Genomic DNA, 17965 nt, shown 5'->3' on the forward strand with positions numbered 1-17965 from the left:
CCAAAGGCCAAAATGTCTAAAGTATTTGGGAGCTTTTCTCTAATCCTTAAAGGATTTTAGGGTTACCTCTACAGAGGGGGTAATGTTAGAGTAGCCAAAAGCCCCATAAAAATAAATAAATCAAAGAAGAAACAGTACATGAAGTTGTCAGAAAAAAGTGATGGGGAGATACGGGAGGAGTTGGAGGGGAGGGAGTGGGCATGGATTTCATCAAAACACCTTATATGCATGTTTGAAAGTGCATCTATGAAATTCTCAATAAATTATTTTTTAACAAAAAGAATTCCCAAGTCATGAGGCTTAATCCCGTTCCGCTGTAGCTGTGGCAGTGTCACCTCAGCCAGTTTCCAACCAAGACTCTTTTCTTTCTTTTAATTTTTTGCAATGTGAAGAGCTGTATCTTATAGAATTTTCATGGAGATCTCTCATGTATTGCCAATTATTCTTTTTTAAAATCAGCTTAGAGATTCTTTTAGAAGAGGAAACATTAGCAACAAAATTTTAGACAAGGCACATATATAAAAATTGTAAGTGTAGTTAAAATAAGCAATAAAAGGAAAATATTAAATAAGCAGTTCTACAATCCTTACAACATTAAATATAAAATAATGAGAAAGTGGGATCCATTGCTAAGAATTCAGTGCAGAACAGCAGCCCCACAGGGACATAGATCTCAAAACAGTGGTTCTTTGTGATGCCCGGTTTCTAAGATCGAAGGTTCAGCTTTCAAAGGAATGGTTAAAACGATTCACTGTATGCATGTATTTCTTAAAACAATCTATTGTGAATACCATATATATCAATCATCTCCTACCTTTGAAGTTTGAAACTCTGACATTCTCAAAGCAGAGAGAAGACTCTTATTCAAGCCCTGGGGTATAAACTGTAATAAGAAAATGTCAGGTTGCTTTTTTTTTTTCTCTGTGAAGATTGGTGAGTGGGTTTTAATTCCTTACTGAACAAAATTGACCTTTATTTTGGTATAGGGTCTCTTCTATGAGAAATGGATGAAAACAGCCAACTTAGAACAGATGAGAGACTTTCTTACTGTCAGGAAGAAGCACGATGCCTAACCAGATTTCTCAGAACTTGAGAAGTGGCACAGAATTCTACAGAGACGCAGATGCCAACTGGATCCAGCCCCACTGAAAACACTGACATTGTTTGAAAACACATTTCTTTAAATATCTCTCTTCCTCGGTCTGTTGCAAAATTTTGATTATGGGTTTCCCCCATGCTGTACCCGATTTACTAATAACATTAAAAATATTATAGTTCTGAATTCCTTGGCTTGTTCTAACTGGCATAACTTGTTTATTCTTCTTCCAAGAAACGCTTTGTGTCCAACACTCCTCCTTCGTATGCTGATGTGAATCGATAACAAAGGATCTCCAGGACTTTACTGCTTCAGATTAGGGCAAAGAAAAGATATCTATACATCATGCACCGTCCAAAGCAAACAAAGCTGAAATTCTTCCAGCATCTAGTTGGCTTTCACGGCCCTGGGCCTTTCCAGGAGACTTTCAAACATGAATTTAGTGATGGAATAGTAGACTAATTATTTCTGTTGTGGGGGGAAAAATCTTAATTAACCTTTACTGAGCAACTATTTTTGTAACTTATACAATATTTTCCCCTCCATTCTTATCTTTTTAAATATCTTAATCTATTTACTTTTATTTTATGAGTATTTTGCCTGCATGTAAGGCACACCCATGTTGTGCAATGCTGTGGAGGCCAGAAGAGGGCGTCAGATCCCCCTGGAACTAGAATCGTAGACAGTTGTTAGCTGCCATGTGGGTGCTGGGAATCGAACTTGGGTCCTCTGCAAGAGCAGTCAGTGCTCTTAATCACTGAGCCATCTCGCCAGCCCCTGTTCTTTGTCTTCTAAAATAAATTTTAAGACTAATTTTAATTATGTATATGTGTGTATGGATATGTGCAGGTGAGTGCAGGTGTCTGCAGAAGCCAGAAGAGGGCATCAGATCCCCTGGAGGTGGAACTACAGGCAGTTGTGAGTGATGAGTCATCTGATGTGGGTGCCAGGAACTGAACCTGGGTCATCTGGAAGAACAGTACGTGCTCTTAACTGCCGAGCCATCTCTCTGGCTCCTCTGTTCTTATTTTAAACTAGTGACCACAAACTAAATTGTAGTATTTCTCCTTAGGTAATTAAAATTGCCATCTTGGGTAGAAAATGATGCTGGTGGAGTCCACTAATCTAACACTATGTTTAGGTTCCAGCTGAGAATGCCCGTCGTCTGTCTTGGGGTGCGGTGGAAAGACGGCGGCAAAAGTGCTTTTCCCCTTTGCTTCTGCCTTTCACTCTCCAGAGCTTGTTTCTCCTTTAATTAGGGAACACATCGAATATTGTTTCTCTCCTTCATGGAAAGAAAAACCTGAAACATCCAATTTAAGATTTAGAGGTTTGTCAGGAGTGGAGGAAATAATTTTGCAACAACATGGAAATAATCCCCACTTTTCTGCATATGTGAAATAAAAGATAGCTAAGTATACATCAAGAGAGTCCCAGTTTCACTGTTAAAAGGCGACCCCTCCACAGGGGAGAGGAGCCCGGTCACTGGTCTCTTCGGTCTTCAGTTGCTTATTAGTGAGTCTCTTTAAGATGTGTGAGTCTGACACCTAAGAAGACATTCCTTGGGGCTGGAGAGAGATGGCTGGAGAGATGGTTCAGCAGTTAAGAGCACTGACCGCTCCTACAGAGGACCCAGGTTCAATTCCCAGCACCCACATGGTGGCTAACAATCATCTGTAACACTAGTTCCAGGGGATCTGATGCCCTCCATGGGTATGGCAGGAAATGGGTGCACTTACACACATGCTGGCAATACACTTATACACATTAAAAAATAATAACTATATTTCTTTTTAAAAGTCATTCCTTTAAGAAGGGACGACTTGCAAAGCTGTTATCTACCATATGTCCTACAGATGGGTCACCATGATGAACCAAAACCAAGACTGCACTCGGAGTTAATTACAAAATAGATGTGTTCTTACTCCATTATGTTCTGCTGTCCAAAGAAAATCTATTCCTCCCAGCTTGCTAACATTTTAATAAGTTTTAAGGAGAGTTTCTGTTCATATTGATTGTAACATGGAGACTCAACCTTGTAAAAATGGTCAAGGAATAGCAGTTCTTTGAAAATCAGAAAGGCACTTTGTGTAACGTGATCTCATGTAAAATTTCCTGTTTCTTCCCAGAGGACAAACATAAAAGATTGCACTGAGTCCTTCTGCCTGTGTCTGGCTTTATTTCACCCAGATACCTTTCCTCTGTCAATTTGCAACACTGGTTTTTCTCCTGCTTCCAAGCTGCCTTGCCAATCCTCTCACTCACGCTGTTTCATCTGTGCACGACGAGACACTTGTTTGTTGTCCCACCTGAGAGACTATTTGCACACTGGTGAGGGTAACTAACTGGTCACTGGTGATACAACACGCGATCGCTTTTACCTTCCTCTGCCCCACCCGCTCTGGAAAAATTTAAGTATTGCCCAGCTAGAATGAGGCAAAGTTATGTGAGCTTTTCCTCTCCCTATCTGGTTCTTTCAGAAGTGACCAACTTGGGTCACATGCCAAAGCCACTCAACACATAGAAATATCTTTTTAATCTATCACACACTTATTTCAGAATGGCTTTAGAATTCTAAATCTTACAGTACACACACCTCTAGAGTTGAAATTCTATGGTTATAGAAGAGAACTCCGAATACCTTTTGTTACTAATTTGAATAAAAAATGTCCCCCACGGGCTCCGTTATTTGCACACCTGGCCCCCGTTGGTGGCACTGTTTGGGGGAGGTTATGGAATTTTTCCGAGTGTGGTCTTACTGGAGGAAGGTTATCACTGAGGAGCAGGCTGTGGGGGTTCATAGCCTCCCCCCACTTCCAGTTTGCTCTCTGCTTCCTGTGTGTGCATGGAGATGTGCTCTGTCATCTTCCTGGTGCTGCCATGCCCACTGCTCCCTGCCGCGCCTCTTCACCATAATGGACTTTTATTTGTAAGGCAACATAAACTCTGTAAGTTACTTTTGGTCCTGGTGTTTTACCACAGCTACGCACACACTCAACTCCATCCTCCAGAACTGGCTCTGACCTAATGAATCCCCAACACACCCCAGCCTATCCTTGCTTTGAAAAGTGTGAGGACAATGACATGATTTCACTTTCCCATCGATTGCCACAGTTTCCATGGAGACTACTGTTTGTCCTTTCTCAGGGTAATGGGCTCAGAAGATTGACCCTCGGAAGCTGCAGGAATAGATAGTTCTGTCTTCTCTGACTGATCCCATCACCCTAACCTTCCAACGAGCTCCTGAAAAACTGGCCTTTAATCATTGCACATCATCGTCACCCAGCATGATGGCCTGGAGAGGGCCGATGGGACAGCAAGGCCTTCAGAGAGAGACCTGCCCATACCTTCCAACGAGCCCATGAAAAACTGGCCTTTAATCATTGCACATCATCGTCAGCCAGCATGACGGCCTGGAGAGGGCCGATGGGACAGCAAGGCCTTCAGAGAGAGACCTGCCCATGGTACCCTGACTCGCTGCTCTCTTGGGCTCCTTATTAGCACCTGAAGCAGCAGGGGCTTCAAATGCTGACCGCCTGCCTCACAGAAGCAGTGTGCTACTCAGCCGACGTTGTTGGAAAGTGGCCTTGAGTTTATACACACACACACACACACACACACACCACACATACCCAGGTACAGTTTCCTCTTCATTTACAACTTGCATTATGGAAGCACGTTTGTGTGGCTTACACAATCCCCTAACGGGGCTCCTTAGCATTTCACCAAGAAGCAGAAGCAGAAAGTCATGACCCCCTCCTCCCCACAGCCCTCGTCTCCCCCAGAGCTGGTCACCAGATCCTCTTTTCATAGATGTCTCCCCTACACTGAGAGGAGGAAACATTTCTAACCCTGAAAGCACAGGGACACAGAGGAAAATCTGAGCGAACAGAAAACAGACCTTGCTAAAATCGTCCTTAGCCCATTCCCTCTACCCTGGCCCTCCTTCCTCAGCCTCCTTTGTCCAATCCTACCCAGCCACAACATGTACCTGGGCATCAAACCCAGGCACCAGAGCTATAAATTGACCTGTTTCTCTGGGTCTTTGCTTCCGAGGGCTCCCATGGCATAGGCAGTTTGCATTAAATGAACTTGTAATGCATTTTTCTTGCTAATCTGTGTTTTCCTATGTACAAATGCCTCAGTCCTAAAGAGACGGGAATTAAAATGCCTATCATTCTGACTTTGAAAGAATCAACTAGTAGCAACAAAATCTTATGATAAAAGAATTTTCTTCTGGGAAATGTGACCTGATATAAGTTTTATTTGAAGCAAATAAAAGAGAAAGAGTAAAAATCTTGCCTGCAAGGGGTGAATAAAACCCAAAAGTTAAACAGGGGATGGGAGCTGGAATGATATCAGGGACAAGGGAAAAGAAATGAAGTTACGGTGGGGAATTTTGAGCGTCATTAGTATCTTTCAAAAATAACAGTTTGAAAATATTTGAACTGTGATTTCATGAAGCCAAAAGAAATCTGTGGAAAAAAACAAATGTTAACTAGCATGACTTTCTTATTTGATTACCTCAGAATCTGTCCAGGGGAAACCCTTTACATATTCCCCTCGTGAAGTATCAGCCTGTAATTTATCATTACTACCAATAAAACGCAGAGAGCACACTGTGAAGGAAAAGGCCATTTCTGTGAGAGTGCGCGTTCTTGAAAGGGGTCTCAGTATGGGTCTTTTTACGTTTTTAAATTTAAAAAAATATTTTATTGTGAGCTGCCTTGTGAATGTTGGGAACTGAACCCAGGTCCTCTGCAAAAACAGCAAGTTCTCCTAACCGCTGAGCCACCTCCTCAGCTCCCAGTCTTGTTTTTTCAATTTTTTTTTTGGAGTTTATTGGGCTTGCTAACAGAGCATAGCGTGGGGGTTTATTTACAGAAAAGTGCCCTCCCCCATTACAGCTGCACTGGAAAGTTCACACTCAAATGTAGATCCTGTGATTTCCCAACAGCCACACAAAATGGCCAGAGAGATGTCTCATGGCATTCTGGGCTGATACATCCTTAGCCCCTCCCACACATGCAGCTAAGGTCAACTGATTGGGTGGGGAGGGGTAACTGACTCCCCCCCTCCACTCTTTGAGGAGCACGGGAAGAGGTATGATGATAGCTTGCGGGCATAGTGGTCGGAGGACATTTCCGAGTCTTTTTTTTTTCTTAAAACAGGGTTTCTGCCAGGCGTGGTGGCACACCCATGCCTTTAATCCCAGCACTTGGGAGGCAGAGGCAGGTGGATCTCTGTGAGTTCAAGGCCAGCCTGGTCTACATAGTGAGTTCCAGGACAGCTGAGCCTACAGGGAGACCCTGACTCAAAAAGACCCCCCCCCAAAAAAAACCAAGCTAACAGGGTTTCCTTATATAGCCTCGACTGGCCTGGAACTCACTATGTAGACCTGGAACTTACAGAGACCCTCCTGCCTCTGCCCCGAGCATCTCAGTGCTGGGATTAAAGTGTGCACCACCACACCTGGCTCTGGTCTTGCTTTTAAATACAAGTTGAACTTAAAGTCCCTACCAGTGAACTGGTACAGCAAAGAACAGGGTGAGAAGAGAGACTTCTCTGAGTCTCAAGAGGTTTGCACCATGACCACACTGCTCAGATGTGTATCACCAAAGGGAAGATGGCTTGGGGAATGATTTTAGTGAGTGCCTTCATGTGGGTGATGTTAAGCTCTGCCAACCTGTGTTTTAGAGTGCTTCTCTACCACAGAACACTCTACTCACCGTGTGGTTTAGAGAAAACATTAGATTCCTTCAGACTCTGGAGATGGTACTAATGTGTAGGTAATCTGTGCATAGACTAAAACATCTTCACATAGTCTCTATTGCAGGGTTTATTTTTGCCATGGTGCTTACACATACAGAAACCTATATAACCATCTAATTTTGAGATAGTCTTCTTATCAAGAATTATACTTTGGGAAGTGAAGAGATGGCTCAGTGGTTAAGAGCGTTGGCTGTTCTTGCCAAGGACTCGGGTTCAATTCCCAGCACCCACACACTGGCTAACAACCATCTGTAACTCCAGTTCCAGGGGATCCGATGCCTATTCTGACCTCCCTGGGCATTGCACAACATGGGTGCACTTACACACATGCAGGCAAAACGCTCATATACATAAAATAAAAATAAAATATTTTTTAAAAAAGAATTGCATGGCTAATGAGTTGTTGAAGTTGAGTGACATTTACCTGGAAGGTCCTTAAGCTAGTCTTTCTACTCTGACAGACATTTAAATGCTTCCCATAATAAATGGAAAACAAGGGGCTGGAGAGATGGCTCGGCAGTTAAGAGCACTGGCTGTTCTTGCAGAGGACCTGGTGTTCGATTCCCCACACCCACATGGCGGCTAACAACCATCCATAACTCCAGTTCCAGGGGATCCAGTGCCCTCTTCTGGCCTGACGGCACTGTATGCATCTGGTGCCCTTACATATATGCAGGCAATACACTCATACACAAAAAATAAAAATAAATTTTAAAAATTGTACTTTGAATCTTTATCCATTTGACTTGACTTTTGGAAAGTTTCTGGAACTGAAGAAGAGCTTCAGAGTGATGCCTGCTTAAGGGTTAGTTGACACAAGAGGCAGAGGAGAACAGTTTCTGGTGTTGCCTAAACACTGCGGGCCTGGCGGTGTTGGCACAGAGGCATCATGCTGATCTGAATCTGCCTTCCGTTCTACTGATTCCTTGCCTTAAGAATTGATTCCCGCCTCCGCCTCAGTCCTTTGTCGGGAACGAGTGAGATGGCAAGGCCTTCACAAGCTGTCACAACACGTCATTTCCCTACATCCTGCCAGGCCTATTAAGCCAATTACCATGAAGTCTGGTATCAGTAGATGACACCGACTAAACATTCATGCATTCCAACATGATGTCCTTGGACCCATTTGATCTTCTCAGTGATCCTGGGAGGTGGCTACAGCTAAGAGCCTCTGACGAATGAGGAAACCGAGGCAGAGAACAGCTTGGCGGCTGTCACAAAGCTGAGGCAGAGTTAGCACTGAGCCAGGAGAGTGGCTGTGCTCCGAGGCAGGCGCTGCTCACTGCCTAGGAAAAACAATGAAAGGCGTCCAGCAGAACGAACAGGTCTGGCCCAGGTCACAACAGCGAGGGAAGTGGTCACCCCAGATAGGGCTGTCGTGCCAACCTGCTGCTCGGTGGGTCAGGGCTCAGGGCAAAGGCGGGTAGGAAGATCTGCCTTGGGAGAAAGTACTGCTCTCAGTCACGGAACTTGGCAGTCACAAGAATTTCCTACACAGCCACCTAAGCTGCAGAATGCCGTGGAAGGCATTTAACAAGGTGTGTGAACACACAAACCCCACCGGCCACTTCAGTTCACGCAAAGAAATGATTCTAAGCAAACATGAACATTTGTGAAGACAACCGTGTTTAAGGATCAAAGGAACGTGACGCTTGTATTTGGAAATATTATTTAACCAGCAAGTCAAACCAAGTTCAGATGGACTGGAATGGCTTGTGGCAAGGGCAGGATTAGCCAGGACTCAGAACGTGAGCGGACTGGAGCGGGAGCCTTGTTTCAGCTCCCTGTCTGAGCTGCCCTGTGAGTGGGTGCGTGGGGCTTTCAGACTTCACTTCTCTTCCAGTGTCTTCATGTGGATTCCTGAGTGAGGCCGTGACCTTGAGCGGAGGGAGATGCAGTGGAAGATACATTAATTTGGAATCAGGAGAGGATGTGGCTGGGAAGGTGACTCTGCAGGTAAAACACTTGCTGTGCGAGGGTGAAGACCTGAATTTGGATGCCCAGAACCCACATAAATGCTGGGTGGGTGTGGCAGCCCAGTAATTCCAGGGCTCAGAAGGTAGAAAGAGATCCCTGGAGCCAACAAGTAGCCAAATGGGCAAGCCTTGGGTTCACTTCCAAGATGCTGGCAAAGTGAATACGGTGGACAGAGGCTTCAAGGAAGACTCCTGACACCAGCCTCGGCCTCCACACACACATATGCATGCATCCTCACACACAAAGCTGTGAACACGCATATACACATGCATGCACTACACACATGTGAGCGGACACACACACAGACACACGCACACACATGTACACATCCTCTTCTGCCTTCCTGGTCAAATGGACCACAAATGTAATATTCTTCATTTACGGATGAAAGTGGCACAGGTGCTCAAAGTGACAGTCCGCGTAGGAGGCCTTGGCGGACTGGAATGTAAGGTATTCAGAAGTTCAAGGTGTGAAGGAGAAAAGATTGAAAAAACAAGCCCTGAGCACACTGGGCCTAAAGTCAGGCTTACCCACCCAACCTTGTAGCAGCCTGACAACTGGATGACTTCACTTGAACCCTCAGAAATGGAGGTAGCTGCTCTACCCTGACCACACTTAACCACACTCAGGGGCTTTACAAGTGACGTCAGTCCGAGTTCACGGATAAGAAAACTGTGATGAAATATTTTCTGTCCTCATAAAGTCGGCAATCGTTTTGGATGTGAAAAAGGATGCATACGTGTTGGTTGGTGGATTTAAACACAGTTGTCTTGAGGGAGAGACCTTTTGTCAGGAGGCAGCTACCTAGCCACAGTCTGTGAGTTATGAGGTGTCTTCAGTTCAGATGACGTCGAGATGTTCCTATCAGTCATATGATTTTAGGAACTCAAACAGAAAACGAGCAAAGTATGCAACTGGCTGAAATGAAATGACTTGCTCTTTGGAGACGATGCTATCTGTCTGAAAATTTTCAAACATAGACAGGAGGAAATGACAGTCCTGTGAGTCACGATACCCCAAACTAAGAAAAGGTGGGTTTTCCTTGTGGCTCTCAAACAAACCCAAAACAGCACAGAAACCCAGTGTTTAAATGTTAATTAGCTGCAGCACATCAAATGTTTATAGTAGGAGTTTCATAGACGCGTCACATCTTAAAAACCAAAGCCTTTCCTCTTGCAATCTGCTTAGAAAAGACATCAGACTCTTTCTGAGGCACACTCCCGTTTCTGCAGGGAATGGCCTGGCTTTATTTGCTGTCATGACCTTGAAACAGTACTTCTAGAGAGGGTGGTGGGATATGAAAGGTTTCAGAAGAAAGTGCAACCTTGGGGTTGCTGATAAAAGGAAAGTGTGCCGTATCTGGTATGTCTCTTCTGTGTAAGGCTAGCCCATCAGCCCAGCTACCCTGGTATGTTCTAACTGGCTTTTGGCCTCTATCAACTCCCCACATTTTAAAGTAGAAGCCTGAAAGTGAAAACCAGTTAAGGGGGTATGAGAGGGAACAGATTTCAGGAGCCTTGCCCCCCCCCAATAATTCGATTAAGAAGGAATAGATTGCTCATCTGAAACCATATCAGAATGCAGGACGTGTTTCCCCTACCTTTACTTTTTAAGACACACTTTTATCACAGAGGAAAAGAAAACTCATAAAATACCATGGAATTCTTTTTTTTATAAACAGCAATCACTGCTCTGTTCTGTGCAATGTTTGGTCAAGGGAAAGGCCGAGACGACTCACTAAAATGTGGTCTGCGTCTCTTCTGAGACTTCAGACTTCCTGTGCTCTTCCAAGACTGAGATGACATAGATAATGGAAAATTAATTTTAATGCTAATGATAGGCTAAGGTTGGCATCCATCAGCAGTCATTACGGCCTGGGCCTTGTTCATATCTTCCTGTTGCCGTTCTAACCTTCAAGCAGGTTTTAAAATACTTAACACAGTGTGCCCCACTCTTTCGTGCCTGCCTTCCTTTCACATGCCCACGCTCATCATTTCCCTTTCTGTGCAAATGGAGAGCTTGAATAAGAGGGTTTTGGATCAGAACTTAGCAGATTCAAACCCCGAGGCTTCCACCAAACTATAAGACTCAGGAGATGTTATCGAGTCCCTCTGTAGAATGAGGCTGTGTCAGACCAAAGTCCTGAGAATGGATGGCACGGAAAGAGTACACACCACGGAGTCTCTACCCAGAGTGAAGGACTGAAGCCTTCTAGTCAACGTTGGCTGATCTCATTCCAACCGTATACAAAACAATCTTTAGCATCTTCTGCTAGTCAGTGCCAAGAGTCTTTTTGAGCATTCCCGTTTCTGGGTCATAATAGAAGGTGACATGTTCCAACTTTGTGAAACTGATAAGCTCCACCTCAGAAAAGTATGCAAACTGATATATGCAAAATAAACAAATTCTAGTGAAACACAAATCAGATTAATGTAGGTAAACTATTGGGTTTGAGCCCAAGGTGTTTTGTAACGCCAATAAATAAATTCAAGGTTCTTTCCAACAGGGAAGTTTGGTTTGTTTCTTTTGGTTTTGTTTTTGATTGACTGTTTTTTGGCAGGGTCTCCCTAGTCCCAGCCCACTGTGAACCAGGGTGGCCTTGATCTCACAGAGATCTGCCTGCCTCTGCCTCCCAAGGGCTGGTATTAAAGCTGAACCAACACACCTGGTGTCCAACAGAGAGTTCGGAATTGAGTCTTGGTGTGGTGAGGAGGTTGCTGCTTTAGACTGAAACTGAATCTTCAGACTGCCTACAAGGACTTTAGACGTTCTTCTGTGACCGAGACTCTGGATTTGAACTCCCCGGCTCTCCTTTACTGGCTTTGAGATCCTGAGAAAATTACTGGAGGGTTTATCCCTTAGCTTTATCATTGCCAGAAGCTTATTGCTAGAACCTTCTCATCACACTGGGGCAGACCAGGTGAGCTGCTGTTTATGGGTTGGACAGAACCTGCCACCTAAGTCACTCTTAACTATTATTGTTATTGTTTCACAAAGGAGAAAATGAGGGTCAAGTGAAGATGTGAGCTTCCTAAGGCCTTACTGAGGTGACTAGTGACAGGAAGTCAGGGCTTCTGTTCCACCTCCTCTCACACAAGTTCACAGGTTCTCCCAGCCAGGTCTCCAGCCAAGTGTCCATTCTTCCACACTGGCCAAGAGCATTCATTCCTCATTGTGCTAAGGCTCAGCCAAGTGAAGACAAATTCTCAGTCATTGATCTTCAGAGAAAGGGTAATTTGTTGTTTTTGAAGGGCTCTCACATAGTCCTGGTGGACCTGAATGCCCTATCCTCCTGCCTCCGACTATGGAGTACTGGGATTACAGGTGTGGGCCACCATGCCCAGTTTGTGTGGTGCTAGAGGTTGAGTCCGGTGTTTGTGCCAGGCTGTTTACAAGACCTTTCCCCTGCTGATCATAAGACACTGAAGGCAAAACAAACAAAAATACCACCACCACCAAACCACCAAACAACAACCCAAATACCCTAAAACTAGCAGCAAAGGAAGAAATGGGAGAAGGAAAATCCAGCGCTGTGCCTGCGGCTCAGTGTCCAGCCAGCACTGATTCCTGGGTTCAAATCTCAGGGAAACAGAAACTAACTCTCAAAGAATTAAAGAGCTCCTGCATTACCTGAGCGGTCTGCTCTGATCTCATCCTAAGTTTGGGTGCAGATGACCTGGAAATGGGGTCCCTTTGTATACTCTACCTTTCGAGTTCCTCCCTGGAGGAAGTAAACAGAAACAAAAAGATAAGCTTGAATGAGGAATATATTGTGGTTTTCTGTTTCTCTCTTGCCATGTCCCAACTACCTGCCCACTGCAGCCCCTACCTACTCTGCCTCCAGGGTTGGCTGCGGGTACTATACGCAGAACAGAGGCACGAAGGTGGGCCATTTGCATGTGGAGATGGATAAATCAAATCTACGAATGCATGAGGACATGGGCAAACCATTTATTTCTGCCTGTAAACAACTTTTCAGGCAGACCTTGGGAAGGAGGAACATGATACTCTCTCTACAAACTAGTGGCTTTCTTATTTGAAGTAAGTTTTGGGTTTTGTTTTGAGGATGTTTTCTGAATCTATTTTGAATGTTAGAAATGGAGCCTTTGCTAAAAGGCAGTTGCTTGAACTGCGGGATGTTTGTGCTAGGATTTCACCAGAGACATCTCTCTAACCTTTCCACCAAAGTAGCCTTAACCTCACCCAAGAAAAATAGGAAGAGTCAGGATCAAACCTGCAGTGATCAGCCAAAAGTGAGGTTCCCTCTCCAAGTCTCTCACGTGTGTCCATGGAGGTTAAGAGGCTTGTGAAGTAGAAGCGATAATCACGCCTCTGGAGGGAGAACACAATGCATCCCAATAAAGCACAACACAGCCCGGGCAGAGCACAAAACAAATACTTGGATGACTTCAAAGATAGTCATGGTAATTCTTGCTACGATATATCTTGGTTTGTTCATAAATGAAAAGAAAGGCTCCCCGCCCTCTAAAAAGTGTCATCAAACAACTTGTTTGTGCAGAAAGAATCTGTGGAGGTTGTGCTGAAAACCTGTGCTGTGGTAGGCATTGTAAGGGTCACAAAGGAGAGTAAAGCATCAACTCGGCTCTCTCCGGAACCTGATGGCACCTGTGGGAAATGCATGAGGTGGAGGGTGGTCCCAATAATTAACTTAGCATCTAGCACCTGCATTTTATGTGTGAACTAGCTAGATTCCAAATAATCCCATAGGCCGGTGTTACTTTTCAGCATTTTTAGCCGTGGAATAGGCTAAGGAGGTCAACCAGCACACCTGAGTCCCCTGGTTTGCAGCTGATGGAACAGACTGAGCCCATGTCTGTCGGGAGTCCTCAGCCCAGGGCTTTCTGCTGCAGCTCCAATTTGTGGAACTTGTGGCCTTTGGTTTGGAAGTTGGAAGTTTCCAAGAATGGCTATAACCAAGGAGGGGCGGAAATAGGAAAAACTATGAAGAGATGTTTGGAAAATAGTAGAGGAAAAGTTCTCAAAGCAAATCCAAATAATCGGGATACAGATTAGAGAGCCTAAGGCTGAGTTGAGGATGAGGATGGGGGAGGGTCTTCCTCATGAGAATGCTGGTCCCTGGGTGTGATTAGGAGCAGCAGGCTGAGAGGACCGCTGGTCTCCAAGACTCAATGGGAACAGCCTCACTTAGTGCCCCCCCCCCGGGCCCGGCAGGGGAGGGGCAGTGAGGCATCTGTGTGTCCCAACCCAAGGTAAACAGAAAGCCAGAGAGGGGTTAAAGCAGAAACAGATGAGGATAATTAGAAGGGAACGCTTGAAGGCTCGAAGGAGGCATTGAAACTTAAACAAAGAATGGGACTATTTCCATTTATCTCTTGATGTCTGGGAAAGCGGTCGTTTTGGTCCAGACCGTGGCACCACACCCTGAGTGAGACAAACTGTTCTCAGCGCTGGCCCCTACTTGGTCTTGATAGCATCTATCAGGTTTTGCTTTTGTACCATCAACGTCCAGGAGACCTCTCCATTTGGACGTCTGCACATAACTCGGGCTGGGTTTCAGTTTGACTTTTCTTCCAGAAAGCTCACCCCCATCTCTGTATTTATCTTTTACAGTCTAACAGCATCAATCCATGCAGTCACCTAAATTAGAAAATAGCCCTTAGGTGATTATGCCCCCCTGTAATCCTAGTTCTGGGGAGGCTGAGGCAGAAGGATGTCCATGAGGATGTGGTCGGCCCTGAGCATCCAGCGGAGAGCCCCAGGGAGAGTGTTAGCCAAAGTCATGGTGGTGGTGGGTTAACGCTCATTAGAGGTAACAATTAGGATGACGTATAGGAAACGTGTATTTGTGAGAGAAAAGAGGATCATAAAAAAACAAAATGTGGGATCATCTAAAACCTTCCAAAACGAGGAACGAGAAAACACAAACATTAACTTTTCCTACTCTGTTTTTCTGGTTGGAGAAGTTGGTCTTAAGGAATGGGCTTAAAGTGTTTGATGGCTGGCTGGAAAATTATCCCCTTTTATTTACCTGTGGACATAGCCCTCGACCTGTTGGATGTGACCTTCATTAGACAGGACAAAAAAGCAAACATTGCTTAATGTGACTTTTCATTAAAGCCCTCATCAAATGGAACTTTTCTTATGGAGGCCCAGAGCCCCAGTGTGATACTTGTAAAAACACTGACATCATTTTCTAGAGTTTAAAATCCTTGGCATACTCAATTCAGAAGAGACCCAGAGCCAGGGTGCTACGGGTCAGGACAGAGGCCCTCCTGGCAGTGTTGCCTGTGGGAAAATTCTTGGGTGTCCCGTGAGGCTTAGATTAAAGGTGCTACAAATTTCTAAATTGCATGTGCCCAATGTTTACTAGCGTTCTGAAAGAGTAAATCATATGCTCAGGTCAAGTACTGATGTCAGTCAACCAATCAGTTACCCTTTTCAACTTGGTTTACTGATGTTTTTAAACTTGCCATGCCTCATTGGGCAAGTTACGGAAGGAAGCTTCTCTAAGCTTCGGTTCCTGTGCACTGCAGACGTAATGAGGTGCCTCCTTATCGAACGGCTCAGAGGCTTTGAGAGTTGAAGAATCTGGCACAAAGTTCTTCACAATGTAACCTCCTCTTTAGTGAGGAACAAAGAGAGAATTTTTCTTGAGACAGGGTCTTGAGACAGGTTGGCCTCAGATTCACTAGGTAGACAAGCCTGGCCTTGAACTTTTGACCTTACTGCTTCAGCCTCTTAAGAACTAGGGATTTTACAGGCATGAGCCACCATGACCGGCAAGAAAAATGGAAGAATCTCTTTTTTTGGTGTTATTTTTTTTGGTCATTTGAGACAAGGATTCACGTAGCTCAGGTTGGCCTACAGCTAACTATGAAGCCAAGGTTTGCCTTGAACGCTTGATTCTTCAACTTTCATTTCTCCAGTGCTGGGATTTCAGGCACGTCACCATGCCAGCCAACAATGGAAGAATTTCTGCACGGCGCCCTTGATAAAACAGAAGCGTCAGATTTCACCTTATTTTTCTTCATCACTTTTTTTTTAATCCCTTTTAGGTAAAAGTACTGTGGGAGCGAGGGTGGAAAGGGACAGCCAGCTCCCTCCCCTCTCCCCCCTCCTTTTCTCTCTCCCTCCGTCCTGCCCCCCCCTCCACCAGCCCTTCTTCCCTCTCATTTTCCCAGGGGAATTGCATTCTCCTGAGTTGGTTCCCATTATGTTCATGTCTGAGCCTTAAGATATACTGTGATTACATTTCCTCCATTGCACAACTTTTGGGTTTTGCTGAAGATGAACACATGGTTTTGGTTTGTTGGCCCCTTGTAGATGAGGGGATTACAAACAACACAACCTCGTTTCTCACAGTTGTGGAGGTTGTAAGTCCCAGATGTGAGTGCCACGGACAAGGACCCTCTCCCGGGCTGCAGGCCGATGTCTGATGTTCTCTCATGTCTGAGAGAGAGCACCCACTTCGTTCAAGGGGGCTTTGCCCCCATGACCCCATTACTTCCCAAAGGTGCCATGAACACACCCCCTTCATCCTTGTGTGACAGGCCCTGCTCATGCATAGGGTATAGAGCAGGTACATGCCATGTCTGTGTAAGCAACAGCTACGTGCCCAGAATGTCTGGAAGTGAGAAGTCACGTCAGGGAGAGGTGGTGGTAGCAGTCTGTATATGGGCCATCCAAGGCTTCATCCAAGTGTCCTAGGAGGGCACTGGTGGTTTTGAGTAGGGCGTGGTATGACTGGGTTTGAGCCCTTTGTCAGTATGTTTTGAGATCTGGATATAGTGTGCAGATAAAGGCAGGGTTTGAATTTGCTATATCTGACTAGACATTCTCGCCTGCTTATTTTAACGATCTTTCTGGAAAGGAGGGAGCTTGGGATTTAAACCCAGACCTTATGCATTCTAGGCAAGCAGTGCACCACTGAGTCACATTCCCGGCTCTTAGTAACCTTTTAAACAGTTGAAATGAACTTAAAATAAAATGCTCTGCTTTGAAAGCCAGAATGGATCATCATAGCCATTCTGAACAAATACATTTTCCTTTGTGTGACTCCTGTGGACCTTAACAGTGGGCGGAGTATGTTCTTAGAATGCCCACTTCATCTTTTCCCTGCCCCATCATCCATTGGTTCTCACCTGAGGGACCTCCAAAGGGGCATTTGGAAAGGTACAGGGACTTAGTGGGTCTCAGTCTGAGGACCTCCTGCTCTGTTTGCCATTGTGTCACAGTCACATCATCCCCCAAATCCAACAGCATAATCATCATAAACAGGTCCAAACTCTCCCTCAAATGAAAGCCCCAGAGTTCTAAGCTTTTACTTCTGAAGATGAGGCAATTTCAGTGGCAAAATTTTACTCCAAGTATTTGGTTCTATAAATATATTGACTTAAATAGAGGTAGTGTCTTGGTCTGGTTAAAGTCCTGTACAAAATCCTACAGACTGTGTTGCTTATCAATAGCACAATTTATTTCTCCCAATTCTAGAGTCCAAAATCAAGGCACCAGTGGATTAGGGCCCTAGTGAAGCCCATCTCCCAGCTCGGAGATGAGCTTTTGACTCTGTCCTTTCCAGGTAAAGGAGGAAGCAGCTCTCTGGGATTTCTTTTACAATCATGTCCATGAGAACTCTGACCTCATGATCTAGTTGTGTCCTGAAGATCCACTTGAAATACCATTATCTTTATGACTATTTTTAACATATGGATTTCGGTGGGACACAGATTTTCAGTGTAGAGCAAATTGCTACAATCCTTGAGGTGTAAGGGACTGTGCATTCATTTGTGAGTGTCAAGTCTTGACCTCCTAAGTCAGGTAACAAACTAAAACCCAGTGATCCTCACAGTTGCGATAACTGTGGACACACAGAAGCTGCTAGATAAATCTGTGTGGATAAACCTCAGCTCCAGGACTGATTTTATTATTTGAGCAGTTGTTGTGAGGTACCTGTCTTCCCCAGTTTGCCAAGCCACACTTCTGTGAGTGAGCTTTTCTAACAAGAAAGCAGGGCCTGGAGAGGTGGCTCAGTAGTTAAGAGCACTGGCTGCTCTTCCAGAGGAACCGAGCTCAATTCCCAGAACCCACATCAGGTGACTCACAACTGTCTCCCTCCAACTCCAGAGGATCTGATGTCTC

Source organism: Nannospalax galili, unplaced genomic scaffold (assembly GCF_000622305.1).
Source record: "Nannospalax galili isolate Female #2095 unplaced genomic scaffold, S.galili_v1.0 scaffold763, whole genome shotgun sequence".
In the NCBI taxonomy this organism is placed as follows: domain Eukaryota; kingdom Metazoa; phylum Chordata; class Mammalia; order Rodentia; family Spalacidae; genus Nannospalax; species Nannospalax galili.